Genomic DNA, 20132 nt, shown 5'->3' with positions numbered 1-20132 from the left:
ACCAAATCGGCCTAAATTATGAATTTTGTCAACGGTTTACCATTTCTAAATTAAAGAAACTCCTTGTATTAATATTCAGTATTAGACTATGGTAAACCGTCAAATCACTATGTGATTCAATGGGACGATTTACAATCCCACTTTACCATTTCACGCAAATAAAATGATCAATTTTAAAGATATTTCTGCATGAGTAGGCCTACTTCATGAGCGTACTAATGCGATTTTTTTATTGGTTCGTTTTGTTTTTTTGCTTTGGGGGAGGGCGTTGATCTGAAAAAGGTGAAAAAGGTCGTTTTTGGACTATATTGCCCTGCACTGCAGCGTTCACGCGATACATATCCACTGAACTATATCATGCTGATCACTCACATCTGTAAGATTAGTAATGTTTGAAAAGAGCGCTATTGTATTCAATCTATGATTGTAGACATACACAGGTGATGGGTGCAACCTGCTTGTAGTGCAGGGCGATATAGTCAAAATTGATACAATAAGTTGTTTTATTTTATATCCACATCATAGTTTATGCATTAACTAATATTCATTGAAAATTTGGAGTAATTCTATCAAGTAGTTTTAAAGTTACAGCCAAAAGTTTAAAATCAGATGTTAATTTTAGCGATTGCCTCATACAATCCCCGAAATATGTGTTGAAACATTACAGCGTCTTTAGGGGAAAATGAGACCCCCCCTCTCCCCCGTGCAATGTTGAAACGTGCAAATGTGTTCAGCGTGTCTCCAAAGTGTCGCAACATTGAATGATGGGGGTGGGGAAGGGAAAAGTGTTAATTGATGGCCCAGCTTTCATCTAATTCCAAATATTGAACATTTTTATCCACATTAAAAATACACTTTTGATTTCATTCAAGATGCCTAAAGCGTTTCAACAACATTTTTCGGGGATTGTCTGAGGCAATCGCTAAAATTAACATCTGATTTTAATCTTTTGGCTATAACTTTAAAACTACTTGACAGAATCACTCCAAATTTTCAATGAATATTAGATAGTGCATAAGCTATGATGTGGATATAAAATAAAACAACTAATTATATCAATTTTGACTATATCGCCCTGCACTACAAGCAGGTTGCACCCATCACCTGTGTATGTCTACAATCATAGATTGAATACAATAGCGCTCTTTTCATACATACTAATCTTACAGATGTGAGTGATCAGCATGATATAGTTCAATGCATAGGTACCGCCTGAAAAATTTCCATGACTATTTATTAATAGATAGGCTATGATGTGGGCACAAAATAAAACAACTAATCTTTTATTTAGATAGTGGTCAAATAATTCTTTTGTACTGCATCCATTTGCATATCTTCTGGAGCGTGCCTATAGAGGAGATGATTTGAACTAATGACCTTATGTGCAAGCACTCTATAAGTAAATACTTATGAAAACGTATGAAACTTGAACGTGGGGGTGTGTGGGGGGGGGGGTTACACGATAATCGATTATCGATTTTCCTCCACCACCCTCAACCACACAAATATACCCCCCTAATCATCCTTAGCGACTGCGATTGAACATGACAGTCTGTGATCATCATTTCCGTGTTAGGTTTTAGAATTTAATTGAATATTGACAATTAATTGATCATTGATTGTCGGTTATCGACTGTCTATTACCCCCCTCCCACCACCACCACCAACTCAAACACTGCTTAACAACCACTAGTGGAAGTTTTGGATGAGAAAACGGACATTTTGATGAGAATCGGCCAAAATGGTGAGAATGTAATTTTCTCATTCTCTTGGATGAGAAACTTCCTGGTGTGTGTGTCAATCATTATTGTCTTATTAAAACTGGTGACAATTGCTAATCCCCGATTATTATTTTCTCATCCAAAAGAATGAGAAAATTAAATTCTCACCATTTTGGCCGTTTCTCATCAAAATGTCCGTTTTCTCATCCAAAACTTCCACTAGTGTTATCTGACAATTGCTATATTGCCCATATTCATGACATTTAAAGATGTCCGGATCTATGTGTGTCTTTATTACAATTAAAAAAACAATCAATTATCATGCCATAGATAAATTAGGGTTTTAAAACTTATTTTCGTGTTTCACAATGTCAATTGTCATGAATATAGAAGAAAAGTTTACTGGTTTGAATAAGTCACACACAAAAAAAAGAAGAAAAAAGTGAAACTGTTGGGGCTCGAACCACTAGCCTTTCGTTTCACCGTCTGAAGTACTGTCCATTACACCACGCTGTCATGTTGAAATAATTACGGGATTCCGTGATATATGGGTGCGCATTGCTTTCTCGTGATTATGAAAATGGTAAATCTCGACAGACGATTTACATTTGCTAAAATCAGTAAAATGTAAATAATGTTAGAGCTAACAAAACGTAAAATAGTAAAATTAGATGTAGTTTTGAACAAGCTTTCAAACAAAACACTTTCCAAATAAAAGTTGACACCAAATCGGCCTAAATTATGAATTTTGTCAACGGTTTACCATTTCTAAATTAAAGAAACTCCTTGTATTAATATTCAGTATTAGACTATGGTAAACCGTCAAATCACTATGTGATTCAATGGGACGATTTACAATCCCACTTTACCATTTCACGCAAATAAAATGATCAATTTTAAAGATATTTCTGCATGAGTAGGCCTACTTCATGAGCGTACTAATGCGATTTTTTTATTGGTTCGTTTTGTTTTTTTGCTTTGGGGGAGGGCGTTGATCTGAAAAAGGTGAAAAAGGTCGTTTTTTGACTATATTGCCCTGCACTGCAGCGTTCACGCGATACATATCCACTGAACTATATCATGCTGATCACTCACATCTGTAAGATTAGTAATGTTTGAAAAGAGCGCTATTGTATTCAATCTATGATTGTAGACATACACAGGTGATGGGTGCAACCTGCTTGTAGTGCAGGGCGATATAGTCAAAATTGATACAATAAGTTGTTTTATTTTATATCCACATCATAGTTTATGCATTAACTAATATTCATTGAAAATTTGGAGTAATTCTATCAAGTAGTTTTAAAGTTACAGCCAAAAGTTTAAAATCAGATGTTAATTTTAGCGATTGCCTCATACAATCCCCGAAATATGTGTTGAAACATTACAGCGTCTTTAGGGGAAAATAAGTCCCCCCACTCCCCCGTGCAATGTTGAAACGTGCAAATGTGTTCAGCGTGTCTCCAAAGTGTCGCAACATTGAATGATGGGGGGTGGGGAAGGAAAAGTGTTAATTGATGGCCCAGCTTTCATCTAATTCCAAATATTGAACATTTTTATCCACATTAAAAATACACTTTTGATTTCATTCAAGATGCCTAAAGCGTTTCAACAACATTTTTCGGGGATTGTCTGAGGCAATCGCTAAAATTAACATCTGATTTTAATCTTTTGGCTATAACTTTAAAACTACTTGACAGAATCACTCCAAATTTTCAATGAATATTAGATAGTGCATAAGCTATGATGTGGATATAAAATAAAACAACTAATTATATCAATTTTGACTATATCGCCCTGCACTACAAGCAGGTTGCACCCATCACCTGTGTATGTCTACAATCATAGATTGAATACAATAGCGCTCTTTTCATACATACTAATCTTACAGATGTGAGTGATCAGCATGATATAGTTCAATGCATAGGTACCGCCTGAAAAAATTTCCATGACTATTTATTAATAGATAGGCTATGATGTGGGCACAAAATAAAACAACTAATCTTTTATTTAGATAGTGGTCAAATAATTCTTTTGTACTGCATCCATTTGCATATCTTCTGGAGCGTGCCTATAGAGGAGATGATTTGAACTAATGACCTTATGTGCAAGCACTCTATAAGTAAATACTTATGAAAACGTATGAAACTTGAACGTGGGGGGTGTGGGGGGGGGGGGTTACACGATAATCGATTATCGATTTTCCTCCACCACCCTCAACCACTCAAATATACCCCCCTAATCATCCTTAGCGACTGCGATTGAACATGACAGTCTGTGATCATCATTTCCGTGTTAGGTTTTAGAATTTAATTGAATATTGACAATTAATTGATCATTGATTGTCGGTTATCGACTGTCTATTACCCCCCCCCACCACCACCACCAACTCAAACACTGCTTAACAACCACTAGTGGAAGTTTGGGATGAGAAAACGGACATTTTGATGAGAATCGGCCAAAATGGTGAGAATGTAATTTTCTCATTCTCTTGGATGAGAAACTTCCTGGTGTGTGTGTCAATCATTATTGTCTTATTAAAACTGGTGACAATTGCTAATCCCCGATTATTATTTTCTCATCCAAAAGAATGAGAAAATTAAATTCTCACCATTTTGGCCGTTTCTCATCAAAATGTCCGTTTTCTCATCCAAAACTTCCACTAGTGTTATCTGACAATTGCTATATTGCCCATATTCATGACATTTAAAGATGTCCGGATCTATGTGTGTCTTTATTACAATTAAAAAAACAATCAATTATCATGCCATAGATAAATTAGGGTTTTAAAACTTATTTTCGTGTTTCACAATGTCAATTGTCATGAATATAGAAGAAAAGTTTACTGGTTTGAATAAGTCACACACAAAAAAAAGAAGAAAAAAGTAAACTGTTGGGGCTCGAACCACTAGCCTTTCGTTTCACCGTCTGAAGTACTGTCCATTACACCACGCTGTCATGTTGAAATAATTACGGGATTCCGTGATATATGGGTGCGCATTGCTTTCTCGTGATTATGAAAATGGTAAATCTCGACAGACGATTTACATTTGCTAAAATCAGTAAAATGTAAATAATGTTAGAGCTAACAAAACGTAAAATAGTAAAATTAGATGTAGTTTTGAACAAGCTTTCAAACAAAACACTTTCCAAATAAAAGTTGACACCAAATCGGCCTAAATTATGAATTTTGTCAACGGTTTACCATTTCTAAATTAAAGAAACTCCTTGTATTAATATTCAGTATTAGACTATGGTAAACCGTCAAATCACTATGTGATTCAATGGGACGATTTACAATCCCACTTTACCATTTCACGCAAATAAAATGATCAATTTTAAAGATATTTCTGCATGAGTAGGCCTACTTCATGAGCGTACTAATGCGATTTTTTTATTGGTTCGTTTTGTTTTTTTGCTTTGGGGGAGGGCGTTGATCTGAAAAAGGTGAAAAAGGTCGTTTTTTGACTATATTGCCCTGCACTGCAGCGTTCACGCGATACATATCCACTGAACTATATCATGCTGATCACTCACATCTGTAAGATTAGTAATGTTTGAAAAGAGCGCTATTGTATTCAATCTATGATTGTAGACATATACACAGGTGATGGGTGCAACCTGCTTGTAGTGCAGGGCGATATAGTCAAAATTGATACAATAAGTTGTTTTATTTTATATCCACATCATAGTTTATGCATTAACTAATATTCATTGAAAATTTGGAGTAATTCTATCAAGTAGTTTTAAAGTTACAGCCAAAAGTTTAAAATCAGATGTTAATTTTAGCGATTGCCTCATACAATCCCCGAAATATGTGTTGAAACATTACAGCGTCTTTAGGGAAAATAAGTCCCCCACTCCCCGTGCAATGTTGAAACGTGCAAATGTGTTCAGCGTGTCTCCAAAGTGTCGCAACATTGAATGATGGGGGTGGGGAAGGAAAAGTGTTAATTGATGGCCCAGCTTTCATCTAATTCCAAATATTGAACATTTTTATCCACATTAAAAATACACTTTTGATTTCATTCAAGATGCCTAAAGCGTTTCAACAACATTTTTCGGGGATTGTCTGAGGCAATCGCTAAAATTAACATCTGATTTTAATCTTTTGGCTATAACTTTAAAACTACTTGACAGAATCACTCCAAATTTTCAATGAATATTAGATAGTGCATAAGCTATGATGTGGATATAAAATAAAACAACTAATTATATCAATTTTGACTATATCGCCCTGCACTACAAGCAGGTTGCACCCATCACCTGTGTATGTCTACAATCATAGATTGAATACAATAGCGCTCTTTTCATACATACTAATCTTACAGATGTGAGTGATCAGCATGATATAGTTCAATGCATAGGTACCGCCTGAAAAAATTTCCATGACTATTTATTAATAGATAGGCTATGATGTGGGCACAAAATAAAACAACTAATCTTTTATTTAGATAGTGGTCAAATAATTCTTTTGTACTGCATCCATTTGCATATCTTCTGGAGCGTGCCTATAGAGGAGATGATTTGAACTAATGACCTTATGTGCAAGCACTCTATAAGTAAATACTTATGAAAACGTATGAAACTTGAACGTGGGGGTGGGTGGGGGAAGGGGGGTTACACGATAATCGATTATCGATTTTCCTCCACCACCCTCAACCACACAAATATACCCCCCCCCCCCTAATCATCCTTAGCGACTGCGATTGAACATGACAGTCTGTGATCATCATTTCCGTGTTAGGTTTTAGAATTTAATTGAATATTGACAATTAATTGATCATTGATTGTCGGTTATCGACTGTCTATTACCCCCCCCCCCCCCCTCCCACCACCACCACCAACTCAAACACTGCTTAACAACCACTAGTGGAAGTTTTGGATGAGAAAACGGACATTTTGATGAGAATCGGCCAAAATGGTGAGAATGTAATTTTCTCATTCTCTTGGATGAGAAACTTCCTGGTGTGTGTGTCAATCATTATTGTCTTATTAAAACTGGTGACAATTGCTAATCCCCGATTATTATTTTCTCATCCAAAAGAATGAGAAAATTAAATTCTCACCATTTTGGCCGTTTCTCATCAAAATGTCCGTTTTCTCATCCAAAACTTCCACTAGTGTTATCTGACAATTGCTATATTGCCCATATTCATGACATTTAAAGATGTCCGGATCTATGTGTGTCTTTATTACAATTAAAAAAAACAATCAATTATCATGCCATAGATAAATTAGGGTTTTAAAACTTATTTTCGTGTTTCACAATGTCAATTGTCATGAATATAGAAGAAAAGTTTACTGGTTTGAATAAGTCACACACAAAAAAGAAGAAAAAAGTGAAACTGTTGGGGCTCGAACCACTAGCCTTTCGTTTCACCGTCTGAAGTACTGTCCATTACACCACGCTGTCATGTTGAAATAATTACGGGATTCCGTGATATATGGGTGCGCATTGCTTTCTCGTGATTATGAAAATGGTAAATCTCGACAGACGATTTACATTTGCTAAAATCAGTAAAATGTAAATAATGTTAGAGCTAACAAAACGTAAAATAGTAAAATTAGATGTAGTTTTGAACAAGCTTTCAAACAAAACACTTTCCAAATAAAAGTTGACACCAAATCGGCCTAAATTATGAATTTTGTCAACGGTTTACCATTTCTAAATTAAAGAAACTCCTTGTATTAATATTCAGTATTAGACTATGGTAAACCGTCAAATCACTATGTGATTCAATGGGACGATTTACAATCCCACTTTACCATTTCACGCAAATAAAATGATCAATTTTAAAGATATTTCTGCATGAGTAGGCCTACTTCATGAGCGTACTAATGCGATTTTTTATTGGTTCGTTTTGTTTTTTTTGCTTTGGGGAGGGCGTTGATCTGAAAAAGGTGAAAAAGGTCGTTTTTGACTATATTGCCCTGCACTGCAGCGTTCACGCGATACATATCCACTGAACTATATCATGCTGATCACTCACATCTGTAAGATTAGTAATGTTTGAAAAGAGCGCTATTGTATTCAATCTATGATTGTAGACATACACAGGTGATGGGTGCAACCTGCTTGTAGTGCAGGGCGATATAGTCAAAATTGATACAATAAGTTGTTTTATTTTATATCCACATCATAGTTTATGCATTAACTAATATTCATTGAAAATTTGGAGTAATTCTATCAAGTAGTTTTAAAGTTACAGCCAAAAGTTTAAAATCAGATGTTAATTTTAGCGATTGCCTCATACAATCCCCGAAATATGTGTTGAAACATTACAGCGTCTTTAGGGGAAAATAAGTCCCCCCACTCCCCCGTGCAATGTTGAAACGTGCAAATGTGTTCAGCGTGTCTCCAAAGTGTCGCAACATTGAATGATGGGGGTGGGGAAGGGAAAAGTGTTAATTGATGGCCCAGCTTTCATCTAATTCCAAATATTGAACATTTTTATCCACATTAAAAATACACTTTTGATTTCATTCAAGATGCCTAAAGCGTTTCAACAACATTTTTCGGGGATTGTCTGAGGCAATCGCTAAAATTAACATCTGATTTTAATCTTTTGGCTATAACTTTAAAACTACTTGACAGAATCACTCCAAATTTTCAATGAATATTAGATAGTGCATAAGCTATGATGTGGATATAAATAAAACAACTAATTATATCAATTTTGACTATATCGCCCTGCACTACAAGCAGGTTGCACCCATCACCTGTGTATGTCTACAATCATAGATTGAATACAATAGCGCTCTTTTCATACATACTAATCTTACAGATGTGAGTGATCAGCATGATATAGTTCAATGCATAGGTACCGCCTGAAAAATTTCCATGACTATTTATTAATAGATAGGCTATGATGTGGGCACAAAATAAAACAACTAATCTTTTATTTAGATAGTGGTCAAATAATTCTTTTGTACTGCATCCATTTGCATATCTTCTGGAGCGTGCCTATAGAGGAGATGATTTGAACTAATGACCTTATGTGCAAGCACTCTATAAGTAAATACTTATGAAAACGTATGAAACTTGAACGTGGGGGTGTGTGGGGGAGGGGGGTTACACGATAATCGATTATCGATTTTCCTCCACCACCCTCAACCACACAAATATACCCCCTAATCATCCTTAGCGACTGCGATTGAACATGACAGTCTGTGATCATCATTTCCGTGTTAGGTTTTAGAATTTAATTGAATATTGACAATTAATTGATCATTGATTGTCGGTTATCGACTGTCTATTACCCCCCCCTCCCACCACCACCACCAACTCAAACACTGCTTAACAACCACTAGTGGAAGTTTTGGATGAGAAAACGGACATTTTGATGAGAATCGGCCAAAATGGTGAGAATGTAATTTTCTCATTCTCTTGGATGAGAAACTTCCTGGTGTGTGCGTCAATCATTATTGTCTTATTAAAACTGGTGACAATTGCTAATCCCCGATTATTATTTTCTCATCCAAAAGAATGAGAAAATTAAATTCTCACCATTTTGGCCGTTTCTCATCAAAATGTCCGTTTTCTCATCCAAAACTTCCACTAGTGTTATCTGACAATTGCTATATTGCCCATATTCATGACATTTAAAGATGTCCGGATCTATGTGTGTCTTTATTACAATTAAAAAAACAATCAATTATCATGCCATAGATAAATTAGGGTTTTAAAACTTATTTTCGTGTTTCACAATGTCAATTGTCATGAATAGAGAAGAAAAGTTTACTGGTTTGAATAAGTCACACACAAAAAAAGGGAAAAAAAAGTGAAACTGTTGGGGCTCGAACCACTAGCCTTTCGTTTCACCGTCTGAAGTACTGTCCATTACACCACGCTGTCATGTTGAAATAATTACGGGATTCCGTGATATATGGGTGCGCATTGCTTTCTCGTGATTATGAAAATGGTAAATCTCGACAGACGATTTACATTTGCTAAAATCAGTAAAATGTAAATAATGTTAGAGCTAACAAAACGTAAAATAGTAAAATTAGATGTAGTTTTGAACAAGCTTTCAAACAAAACACTTTCCAAATAAAAGTTGACACCAAATCGGCCTAAATTATGAATTTTGTCAACGGTTTACCATTTCTAAATTAAAGAAACTCCTTGTATTAATATTCAGTATTAGACTATGGTAAACCGTCAAATCACTATGTGATTCAATGGGACGATTTACAATCCCACTTTACCATTTCACGCAAATAAAATGATCAATTTTAAAGATATTTCTGCATGAGTAGGCCTACTTCATGAGCGTACTAATGCGATTTTTTAATTGGTTCGTTTTTTTTTTTGCTTTGGGGAGGGCGTTGATCTGAAAAAGGTGAAAAGGTCGTTTTTGACTATATTGCCCTGCACTGCAGCGTTCACGCGATACATATCCACTGAACTATATCATGCTGATCACTCACATCTGTAAGATTAGTAATGTTTGAAAAGAGCGCTATTGTATTCAATCTATGATTGTAGACATACACAGGTGATGGGTGCAACCTGCTTGTAGTGCAGGGCGATATAGTCAAAATTGATACAATAAGTTGTTTTATTTTATATCCACATCATAGTTTATGCATTAACTAATATTCATTGAAAATTTGGAGTAATTCTATCAAGTAGTTTTAAAGTTACAGCCAAAAGTTTAAAATCAGATGTTAATTTTAGCGATTGCCTCATACAATCCCCGAAATATGTGTTGAAACATTACAGCGTCTTTAGGGGAAAATAAGTCCCCCCACTCCCCCGTGCAATGTTGAAACGTGCAAATGTGTTCAGCGTGTCTCCAAAGTGTCGCAACATTGAATGATGGGGGGTGGGGAAGGGAAAAGTGTTAATTGATGGCCCAGCTTTCATCTAATTCCAAATATTGAACATTTTTATCCACATTAAAAATACACTTTTGATTTCATTCAAGATGCCTAAAGCGTTTCAACAACATTTTTCGGGGATTGTCTGAGGCAATCGCTAAAATTAACATCTGATTTTAATCTTTTGGCTATAACTTTAAAACTACTTGACAGAATCACTCCAAATTTTCAATGAATATTAGATAGTGCATAAGCTATGATGTGGATATAAAATAAAACAACTAATTATATCAATTTTGACTATATCGCCCTGCACTACAAGCAGGTTGCACCCATCACCTGTGTATGTCTACAATCATAGATTGAATACAATAGCGCTCTTTTCATACATACTAATCTTACAGATGTGAGTGATCAGCATGATATAGTTCAATGCATAGGTACCGCCTGAAAAAATTTCCATGACTATTTATTAATAGATAGGCTATGATGTGGGCACAAAATAAAACAACTAATCTTTTATTTAGATAGTGGTCAAATAATTCTTTTGTACTGCATCCATTTGCATATCTTCTGGAGCGTGCCTATAGAGGAGATGATTTGAACTAATGACCTTATGTGCAAGCACTCTATAAGTAAATACTTATGAAAACGTATGAAACTTGAACGTGGGGGGTGTGTGGGGGGGGGGGGGTTACACGATAATCGATTATCGATTTTCCTCCACCACCCTCAACCACACAAATATACCCCCCTAATCATCCTTAGCGACTGCGATTGAACATGACAGTCTGTGATCATCATTTCCGTGTTAGGTTTTAGAATTTAATTGAATATTGACAATTAATTGATCATTGATTGTCGGTTATCGACTGTCTATTACCCCCCTCCCACCACCACCACCAACTCAAACACTGCTTAACAACCACTAGTGGAAGTTTTGGATGAGAAAACGGACATTTTGATGAGAATCGGCCAAAATGGTGAGAATGTAATTTTCTCATTCTCTTGGATGAGAAACTTCCTGGTGTGTGTGTCAATCATTATTGTCTTATTAAAACTGGTGACAATTGCTAATCCCCGATTATTATTTTTCATCCAAAAGAATGAGAAAATTAAATTCTCACCATTTTGGCCGTTTCTCATCAAAATGTCCGTTTTCTCATCCAAAACTTCCACTAGTGTTATCTGACAATTGCTATATTGCCCATATTCATGACATTTAAAGATGTCCGGATCTATGTGTGTCTTTATTACAATTAAAAAAACAATCAATTATCATGCCATAGATAAATTAGGGTTTTAAAACTTATTTTCGTGTTTCACAATGTCAATTGTCATGAATATAGAAGAAAAGTTTACTGGTTTGAATAAGTCACACACAAAAAAAAGAAGAAAAAAGTGAAACTGTTGGGGCTCGAACCACTAGCCTTTCGTTTCACCGTCTGAAGTACTGTCCATTACACCACGCTGTCATGTTGAAATAATTACGGGATTCCGTGATATATGGGTGCGCATTGCTTTCTCGTGATTATGAAAATGGTAAATCTCGACAGACGATTTACATTTGCTAAAATCAGTAAAATGTAAATAATGTTAGAGCTAACAAAACGTAAAATAGTAAAATTAGATGTAGTTTTGAACAAGCTTTCAAACAAAACACTTTCCAAATAAAAGTTGACACCAAATCGGCCTAAATTATGAATTTTGTCAACGGTTTACCATTTCTAAATTAAAGAAACTCCTTGTATTAATATTCAGTATTAGACTATGGTAAACCGTCAAATCACTATGTGATTCAATGGGACGATTTACAATCCCACTTTACCATTTCACGCAAATAAAATGATCAATTTTAAAGATATTTCTGCATGAGTAGGCCTACTTCATGAGCGTACTAATGCGATTTTTTTATTGGTTCGTTTTGTTTTTTTGCTTTGGTTAGGTTGTTGATCTGTAAAAGGTGAAAAAGGTCGTTTTTTGACTATATTGCCCTGCACTGCAGCGTTCACGCGATACATATCCACTGAACTATATCATGCTGATCACTCACATCTGTAAGATTAGTAATGTTTGAAAAGAGCGCTATTGTATTCAATCTATGATTGTAGACATATACACAGGTGATGGGTGCAACCTGCTTGTAGTGCAGGGCGATATAGTCAAAATTGATACAATAAGTTGTTTTATTTTATATCCACATCATAGTTTATGCATTAACTAATATTCATTGAAAATTTGGAGTAATTCTATCAAGTAGTTTTAAAGTTACAGCCAAAAGTTTAAAATCAGATGTTAATTTTAGCGATTGCCTCATACAATCCCCGAAATATGTGTTGAAACATTACAGCGTCTTTAGGGAAAATAAGTCCCCCACTCCCCGTGCAATGTTGAAACGTGCAAATGTGTTCAGCGTGTCTCCAAAGTGTCGCAACATTGAATGATGGGGGTGGGGAAGGAAAAGTGTTAATTGATGGCCCAGCTTTCATCTAATTCCAAATATTGAACATTTTTATCCACATTAAAAATACACTTTTGATTTCATTCAAGATGCCTAAAGCGTTTCAACAACATTTTTCGGGGATTGTCTGAGGCAATCGCTAAAATTAACATCTGATTTTAATCTTTTGGCTATAACTTTAAAACTACTTGACAGAATCACTCCAAATTTTCAATGAATATTAGATAGTGCATAAGCTATGATGTGGATATAAAATAAAACAACTAATTATATCAATTTTGACTATATCGCCCTGCACTACAAGCAGGTTGCACCCATCACCTGTGTATGTCTACAATCATAGATTGAATACAATAGCGCTCTTTTCATACATACTAATCTTACAGATGTGAGTGATCAGCATGATATAGTTCAATGCATAGGTACCGCCTGAAAAAATTTCCATGACTATTTATTAATAGATAGGCTATGATGTGGGCACAAAATAAAACAACTAATCTTTTATTTAGATAGTGGTCAAATAATTCTTTTGTACTGCATCCATTTGCATATCTTCTGGAGCGTGCCTATAGAGGAGATGATTTGAACTAATGACCTTATGTGCAAGCACTCTATAAGTAAATACTTATGAAAACGTATGAAACTTGAACGTGGGGGTGTGTGGGGGGGAGGGGGGGTTACACGATAATCGATTATCGATTTTCCTCCACCACCCTCAACCACACAAATATACCCCCCCTAATCATCCTTAGCGACTGCGATTGAACATGACAGTCTGTGATCATCATTTCCGTGTTAGGTTTTAGAATTTAATTGAATATTGACAATTAATTGATCATTGATTGTCGGTTATCGACTGTCTATTACCCCCCCCCACCACCACCACCAACTCAAACACTGCTTAACAACCACTAGTGGAAGTTTTGGATGAGAAAACGGACATTTTGATGAGAATCGGCCAAAATGGTGAGAATGTAATTTTCTCATTCTCTTGGATGAGAAACTTCCTGGTGTGTGTGTCAATCATTATTGTCTTATTAAAACTGGTGACAATTGCTAATCCCCGATTATTATTTTCTCATCCAAAAGAATGAGAAAATTAAATTCTCACCATTTTGGCCGTTTCTCATCAAAATGTCCGTTTTCTCATCCAAAACTTCCACTAGTGTTATCTGACAATTGCTATATTGCCCATATTCATGACATTTAAAGATGTCCGGATCTATGTGTGTCTTTATTACAATTAAAAAAACAATCAATTATCATGCCATAGATAAATTAGGGTTTTAAAACTTATTTTCGTGTTTCACAATGTCAATTGTCATGAATATAGAAGAAAAGTTTACTGGTTTGAATAAGTCACACACAAAAAAAGAAGAAAAAAGTGAAACTGTTGGGGCTCGAACCACTAGCCTTTCGTTTCACCGTCTGAAGTACTGTCCATTACACCACGCTGTCATGTTGAAATAATTACGGGATTCCGTGATATATGGGTGCGCATTGCTTTCTCGTGATTATGAAAATGGTAAATCTCGACAGACGATTTACATTTGCTAAAATCAGTAAAATGTAAATAATGTTAGAGCTAACAAAACGTAAAATAGTAAAATTAGATGTAGTTTTGAACAAGCTTTCAAACAAAACACTTTCCAAATAAAAGTTGACACCAAATCGGCCTAAATTATGAATTTTGTCAACGGTTTACCATTTCTAAATTAAAGAAACTCCTTGTATTAATATTCAGTATTAGACTATGGTAAACCGTCAAATCACTATGTGATTCAATGGGACGATTTACAATCCCACTTTACCATTTCACGCAAATAAAATGATCAATTTTAAAGATATTTCTGCATGAGTAGGCCTACTTCATGAGCGTACTAATGCGATTTTTTATTGGTTCGTTTTGTTTTTTTGCTTTGGGGGAGGGCGTTGATCTGAAAAAGGTGAAAAAGGTCGTTTTTGACTATATTGCCCTGCACTGCAGCGTTCACGCGATACATATCCACTGAACTATATCATGCTGATCACTCACATCTGTAAGATTAGTAATGTTTGAAAAGAGCGCTATTGTATTCAATCTATGATTGTAGACATATACACAGGTGATGGGTGCAACCTGCTTGTAGTGCAGGGCGATATAGTCAAAATTGATACAATAAGTTGTTTTATTTTATATCCACATCATAGTTTATGCATTAACTAATATTCATTGAAAATTTGGAGTAATTCTATCAAGTAGTTTTAAAGTTACAGCCAAAAGTTTAAAATCAGATGTTAATTTTAGCGATTGCCTCATACAATCCCCGAAATATGTGTTGAAACATTACAGCGTCTTTAGGGGAAAATAAGTCCCCCCACTCCCCCCGTGCAATGTTGAAACGTGCAAATGTGTTCAGCGTGTCTCCAAAGTGTCGCAACATTGAATGATGGGGGTGGGGAAGGAAAAGTGTTAATTGATGGCCCAGCTTTCATCTAATTCCAAATATTGAACATTTTTATCCACATTAAAAATACACTTTTGATTTCATTCAAGATGCCTAAAGCGTTTCAACAACATTTTTCGGGGATTGTAGATCTAACCATGGAAGTAAGAGACATGGAAGCTGGTCGATCCAACACCTATTGAATTATTTACGTAACATTCTATAGAGTGTACGTATCAAGCTATTGTGATAACAATGTAGTCAGCGTGTCTTTGATGTGGATCAGACTTGCCGCCTGTATTGCCAGTTCGTTTATTTACAGGTTTATTATTTTGAGCAAAAATCGTGTTTTTCTTGATTATGTTTCAAGTATGTTGTTTTTATTCGGAAAAAGGTGACAGGGATGTTAGATTTGTAATCCATAATTACAGAAATCCATTCAAAATATCGATTTCTACCCTATACTTACAGATTTTCTTAAACTTCAAAATATTGGAAATCATGCATTTACGTCTAAACCGCTAATTAGCGGTAATAATTGATATGCGCACTTGGCACATGCTTTACATTATAAAATGAATTCCGCATCTATTTGTGTGCCCGGGGCTGCCCGAAATTGCTGTTGACCAGAATGTTCCAGAGTCGGGTATTATCTTTACAGTTTGCGTAAAATAAACTGTATTTCATTTCATTTTCTGTTTTAAAACTGCTATCTGAAAGTCTAGCATATGTATACATTTAATCGGTAGGTTTTCACATAATTACATACTTTTAATAAAATTAAATAAATTATACTGATAGCATTCTGACCATTACGTAGGGATTTTATAAAATCTGTTTGTGTTCATAAAACTAGTCATGCACTGCGGTAATATAACACAGCCCATTGTCAGGACTTAGAACACGACCTCGTACTGCTATTGATTTTTAAGCGGGAACTTTGATTTTAGACATGGTACAAGTTGACCATGCGATGACTCAATTGTTCCACTTTCAACTGTACTGCTTTTGTTCAGTATCGCGGCAAGTATGATACTCACTTTGATGTAGTATTTGACCAGCTTCCATGTGTATTACTTCCATGATCTAACTTACTAGCTGAATATGCATCACATACGTGATTGTACGTCATATTGTCATATAACGTATGAGCGTGATGTAGTATACGAGTCTTCCTCAACATCTTCCAGCCGGGATGATTAGATCATGTACAGTCATCTACGTGTTTATACTCTAAATTGTACGTCAAAGGGTGACAAAGGGCGTACAGATTACCGATTTAGCATGGGGGACACAAAAAGGTGCTTAAAAACACATTTTGAATTAGTTTTTTTGTCAATTTGCGAGCGAATGAGTAAGTTGACATCTAGCCTATTAGTTTGAGCGGGTCATTATACCGAAAAGGGCTAAAGTTATAGTTTCCTCAATTTACGTTATAATTAAGAGTTAAAATTAGGGTCAGAGTTATGTTCATTGGCGGCACTACGGGGGGAGGGGGATACTTATCTTGACTCCCAAATAAATAAATCCATGACCCCTTCCTTCCGAAGAAAATGGCAGCCCCCTAAGTTCCCTACGTGCAAACATTATCAAATAACATCATCGGCAGGTACCCAGTTCTGACCTTAATGCCAGTAAGAATCACATTTCGTCATCAATATGGCCAATTACCACGCCCATTTAGCACGGAAATAATGAAATATAACTTTTTAAATCAGCTATATCTAGCTTTTCCGTCATAATTTTTTTTTTTTCCGTAATGGAAAATCCAAATAAAGAGTTTATGTTTCGGGTCAAATTATTTTGCCCTTTGCAATCAATGCCACTATTTTGCAAAGCCAATTTTCCTTGTAACCTGTCATTTTCGCCTATACTTTTGCGTGTGGAATTTGTGCACATCCGGGTACCTTACATCGTTGAACACGGTATGGCGACTTGTAGATGTCACGTGCGCATTTATATATGCGCATTTATATATATACCCGAAGTCCACTGTTTGGTAGGACATTACTCTTATCCAATATTGAGCCTATTAGAATACTTTTAGCTGAGATATTACCCATGCAAAACCCCAATTGTACATATTTGGTACATTTTGACCCCCTTGAAAACCAATGTCAGACATTTTGATCCACCATCAACTTCAGGTATGTTGAAAATATGTCCTTGGACAACATTTCTGAGAGATATTGGCTTTGGGACTCGATGACTTCAACACATCAGTGAGGTTTGCATTCTCCATAGAGTTGTACATAGGTCATTATACATGCGAAAAAAAAAATGTGTACAACTCTATGGAGTAGGCAAACCTAAGTGATGTGTTGAAGCCATCGAGTCCCAAAGCCAATATCTCTCAGAAATGATGTCCAAGGACATATCTTCAACATACCTGAAGTTGATGGTGGGGCAAAATGTCTGACATTGGTTTTCAGGGGGGTCAAAATGTACAAAAAATGTACAATTGGGGTTTTGCATGGGTAATATCTCAGCTAAAATTATTCGAATAGGCTCAATATTGGATAAGAGTAATGTCCTACCAAAGGGCTCTGACTGGCAAAAAAATTGACAGTAAAATTATTTTTACTTTTGGAGTTCTGACCCCCCAAAGTTGGTCCTGGGTGGACGAAGTTGCATTTTCAGGGCCCTATATCTTTTAAAGTAAAGGAGTTACAAGTTTTCTGATGCCAGATTTGAATTCTACACAAATAAGTATTCCAGGATACATACTTTTAAAGTTGTAAAGGGTTCCCTTTATACATTTATGGACCTCCAAACGTCGTCTTTCGCGTTGTGACACATTTTTACACTGACCCCCTAAATTTCAAATTGATGCCACGGGAAAACGAAATGGAGTATGAAGCTCAAATTTTCGGGATTGTACTTTCTCATCAATATCTACCACCACACAGAAAAAGAAAAAAATTGAAGAGGTGCTGCGGTGCACATCCCTGGAGTTGACATGGAATGGGCCAACAGCTATCAGGATAAATGCGTAAACATCAGACCTAGCAGCCAGCTGCGTGTATGTTATTAAAAAATTAGCAAGGCCTTTGGAGAAAAATCCACAGCTATCAGGACAAATGCGTAAATGTAAAGTGAAAATGTCAAAATTGCACAATTGAGCGAAAAATTGCGCAATTTTTGAAGAAGTTTTGAAAATAGCAAAATAGCGCAATTATTATCACTAGAGTGAAGAGGTAAAGTGAAAATAACAAAATTGCGCAATGACCAGACCATGAAGTCATTTTTGATAATTGCAATAATTTCAACAAGTTAGTTCATAATTGCGCTAATTTCAAAATGTGGTTGATAACGCGATTACTTTTCAAGCCATTTTTGAAGAAGTTTTGAAAATAGCAAAATAGTGCAATTATCACTAGAGTGAAGAGGTAAAGTGAAAATGACAAAATTGCGCTATTAGCGCAAAATTGCGCAATGACCAGACCATGAAGTCATTTTTGATAATTGCAATAATTTCAACAAGTTAGTTCATAATTGCGCTAATTTCAAAATGTGGTTGATAACGCGATTACTTTTCAAGCCATTTTTGAAGAAGTTTTGAAAATAGCAAAATAGTACAATTATCACTAGAGTGAAGAGGTTTCATAACTGCAACGTTTACTTCATAATTGCTTTTATTTCAAAATGTGGTTAATAATTGCGCTAATGTCAACAAGTTATTCTCATAATTGCGCTATTTTCATTGAGCATTTTGAAAGTTTCATAATTGCCCAATTTATGTCATTGCGCTAATTTCAATAGGTGGTTGATAGTTGCGCTATTTTCAACAAGTTATTCTAATAATTGCGCTATTTTCATGAGCATTTTTCATAAGTTTCATAATTGCAACATTTTGTTCATAATTGCGCTAATTTCAATATGTGGTTGACAATAGCGTTATTTTCAACAAGTTATTCTAATAATTGCGCTATTTCATTGAGCATTTTGAAAGTTTCATAATTGCAACATTTTGTTTTTAATTGCGCTAATTTCAAAATGTGGTTCATAATTGCGCTAATTTCAACAAGTATTCTCATAATTGTGCTATTTTCAGTGAGCATTTTCACAAAGTTTCATAATTGCAACATGTACTTCATAATTGCGCTAATTTCAAAATGTGGTTGATGATTGCGCTAAATTTCATCAAGTTATTCTCATAATTGCGCTCATTTCAAAGCCTCACATTGATAATTGCAGATTAGCAGTCAGTGTTGCTATTCTTTGATGTTATCGCTATTGTCAGTTCCAGCGCCTTCATGGAAAAGTTACGTTTTTAGAGAAGCTTTTAGTCAAATGAAGCTACTGCATATTTCATTCACATGCAGGCTGATGCTAGAACATTGTAAGCATGATAGAGTCAGCTATTGGCATATGCCAATGTGGACGCGTTGGACATAATAGAGAGTTTGTGAAATGCGTTCAAAAACACAAGTTTCAACGTCTACAGGATTATTTGCACCGGGTATTTGCAAACCTTAAAAGGACTCCTAATTAATATTGCACAGCTCCTTATGCAAGTATGGCGAAAGTGGTATTTGAGAGCACTATCACCCCGGCTACACCTATTAAACGAGACAGCTTTCTTGTTTTGATATACCTAATATGAAAATAAAGGAGTTCTGTAGACAGCTCCCAATATAACCTTCGTACTACCACGCTTAAGCATCAGCTCTGCTTATCCATAGTGATTAAGTCATT

The 20132-nt window shown here is 35.5% G+C and overlaps 1 protein-coding gene across 2 annotated transcripts in view; it reads left to right on the top strand.

The window, feature by feature from the left end:
* The window catches only part of LOC140156411 (uncharacterized), a 53762-nt gene that overhangs the window by 28077 nt on the left and 5553 nt on the right, over positions 1-20132 (top strand). The window lies entirely within an intron of this gene.

Source organism: Amphiura filiformis, chromosome 7, assembly GCF_039555335.1.
Source record: "Amphiura filiformis chromosome 7, Afil_fr2py, whole genome shotgun sequence".
NCBI lineage: Eukaryota > Metazoa > Echinodermata > Ophiuroidea > Amphilepidida > Amphiuridae > Amphiura > Amphiura filiformis.
This window is presented reverse-complemented; position numbering and strand designations above follow the sequence as displayed.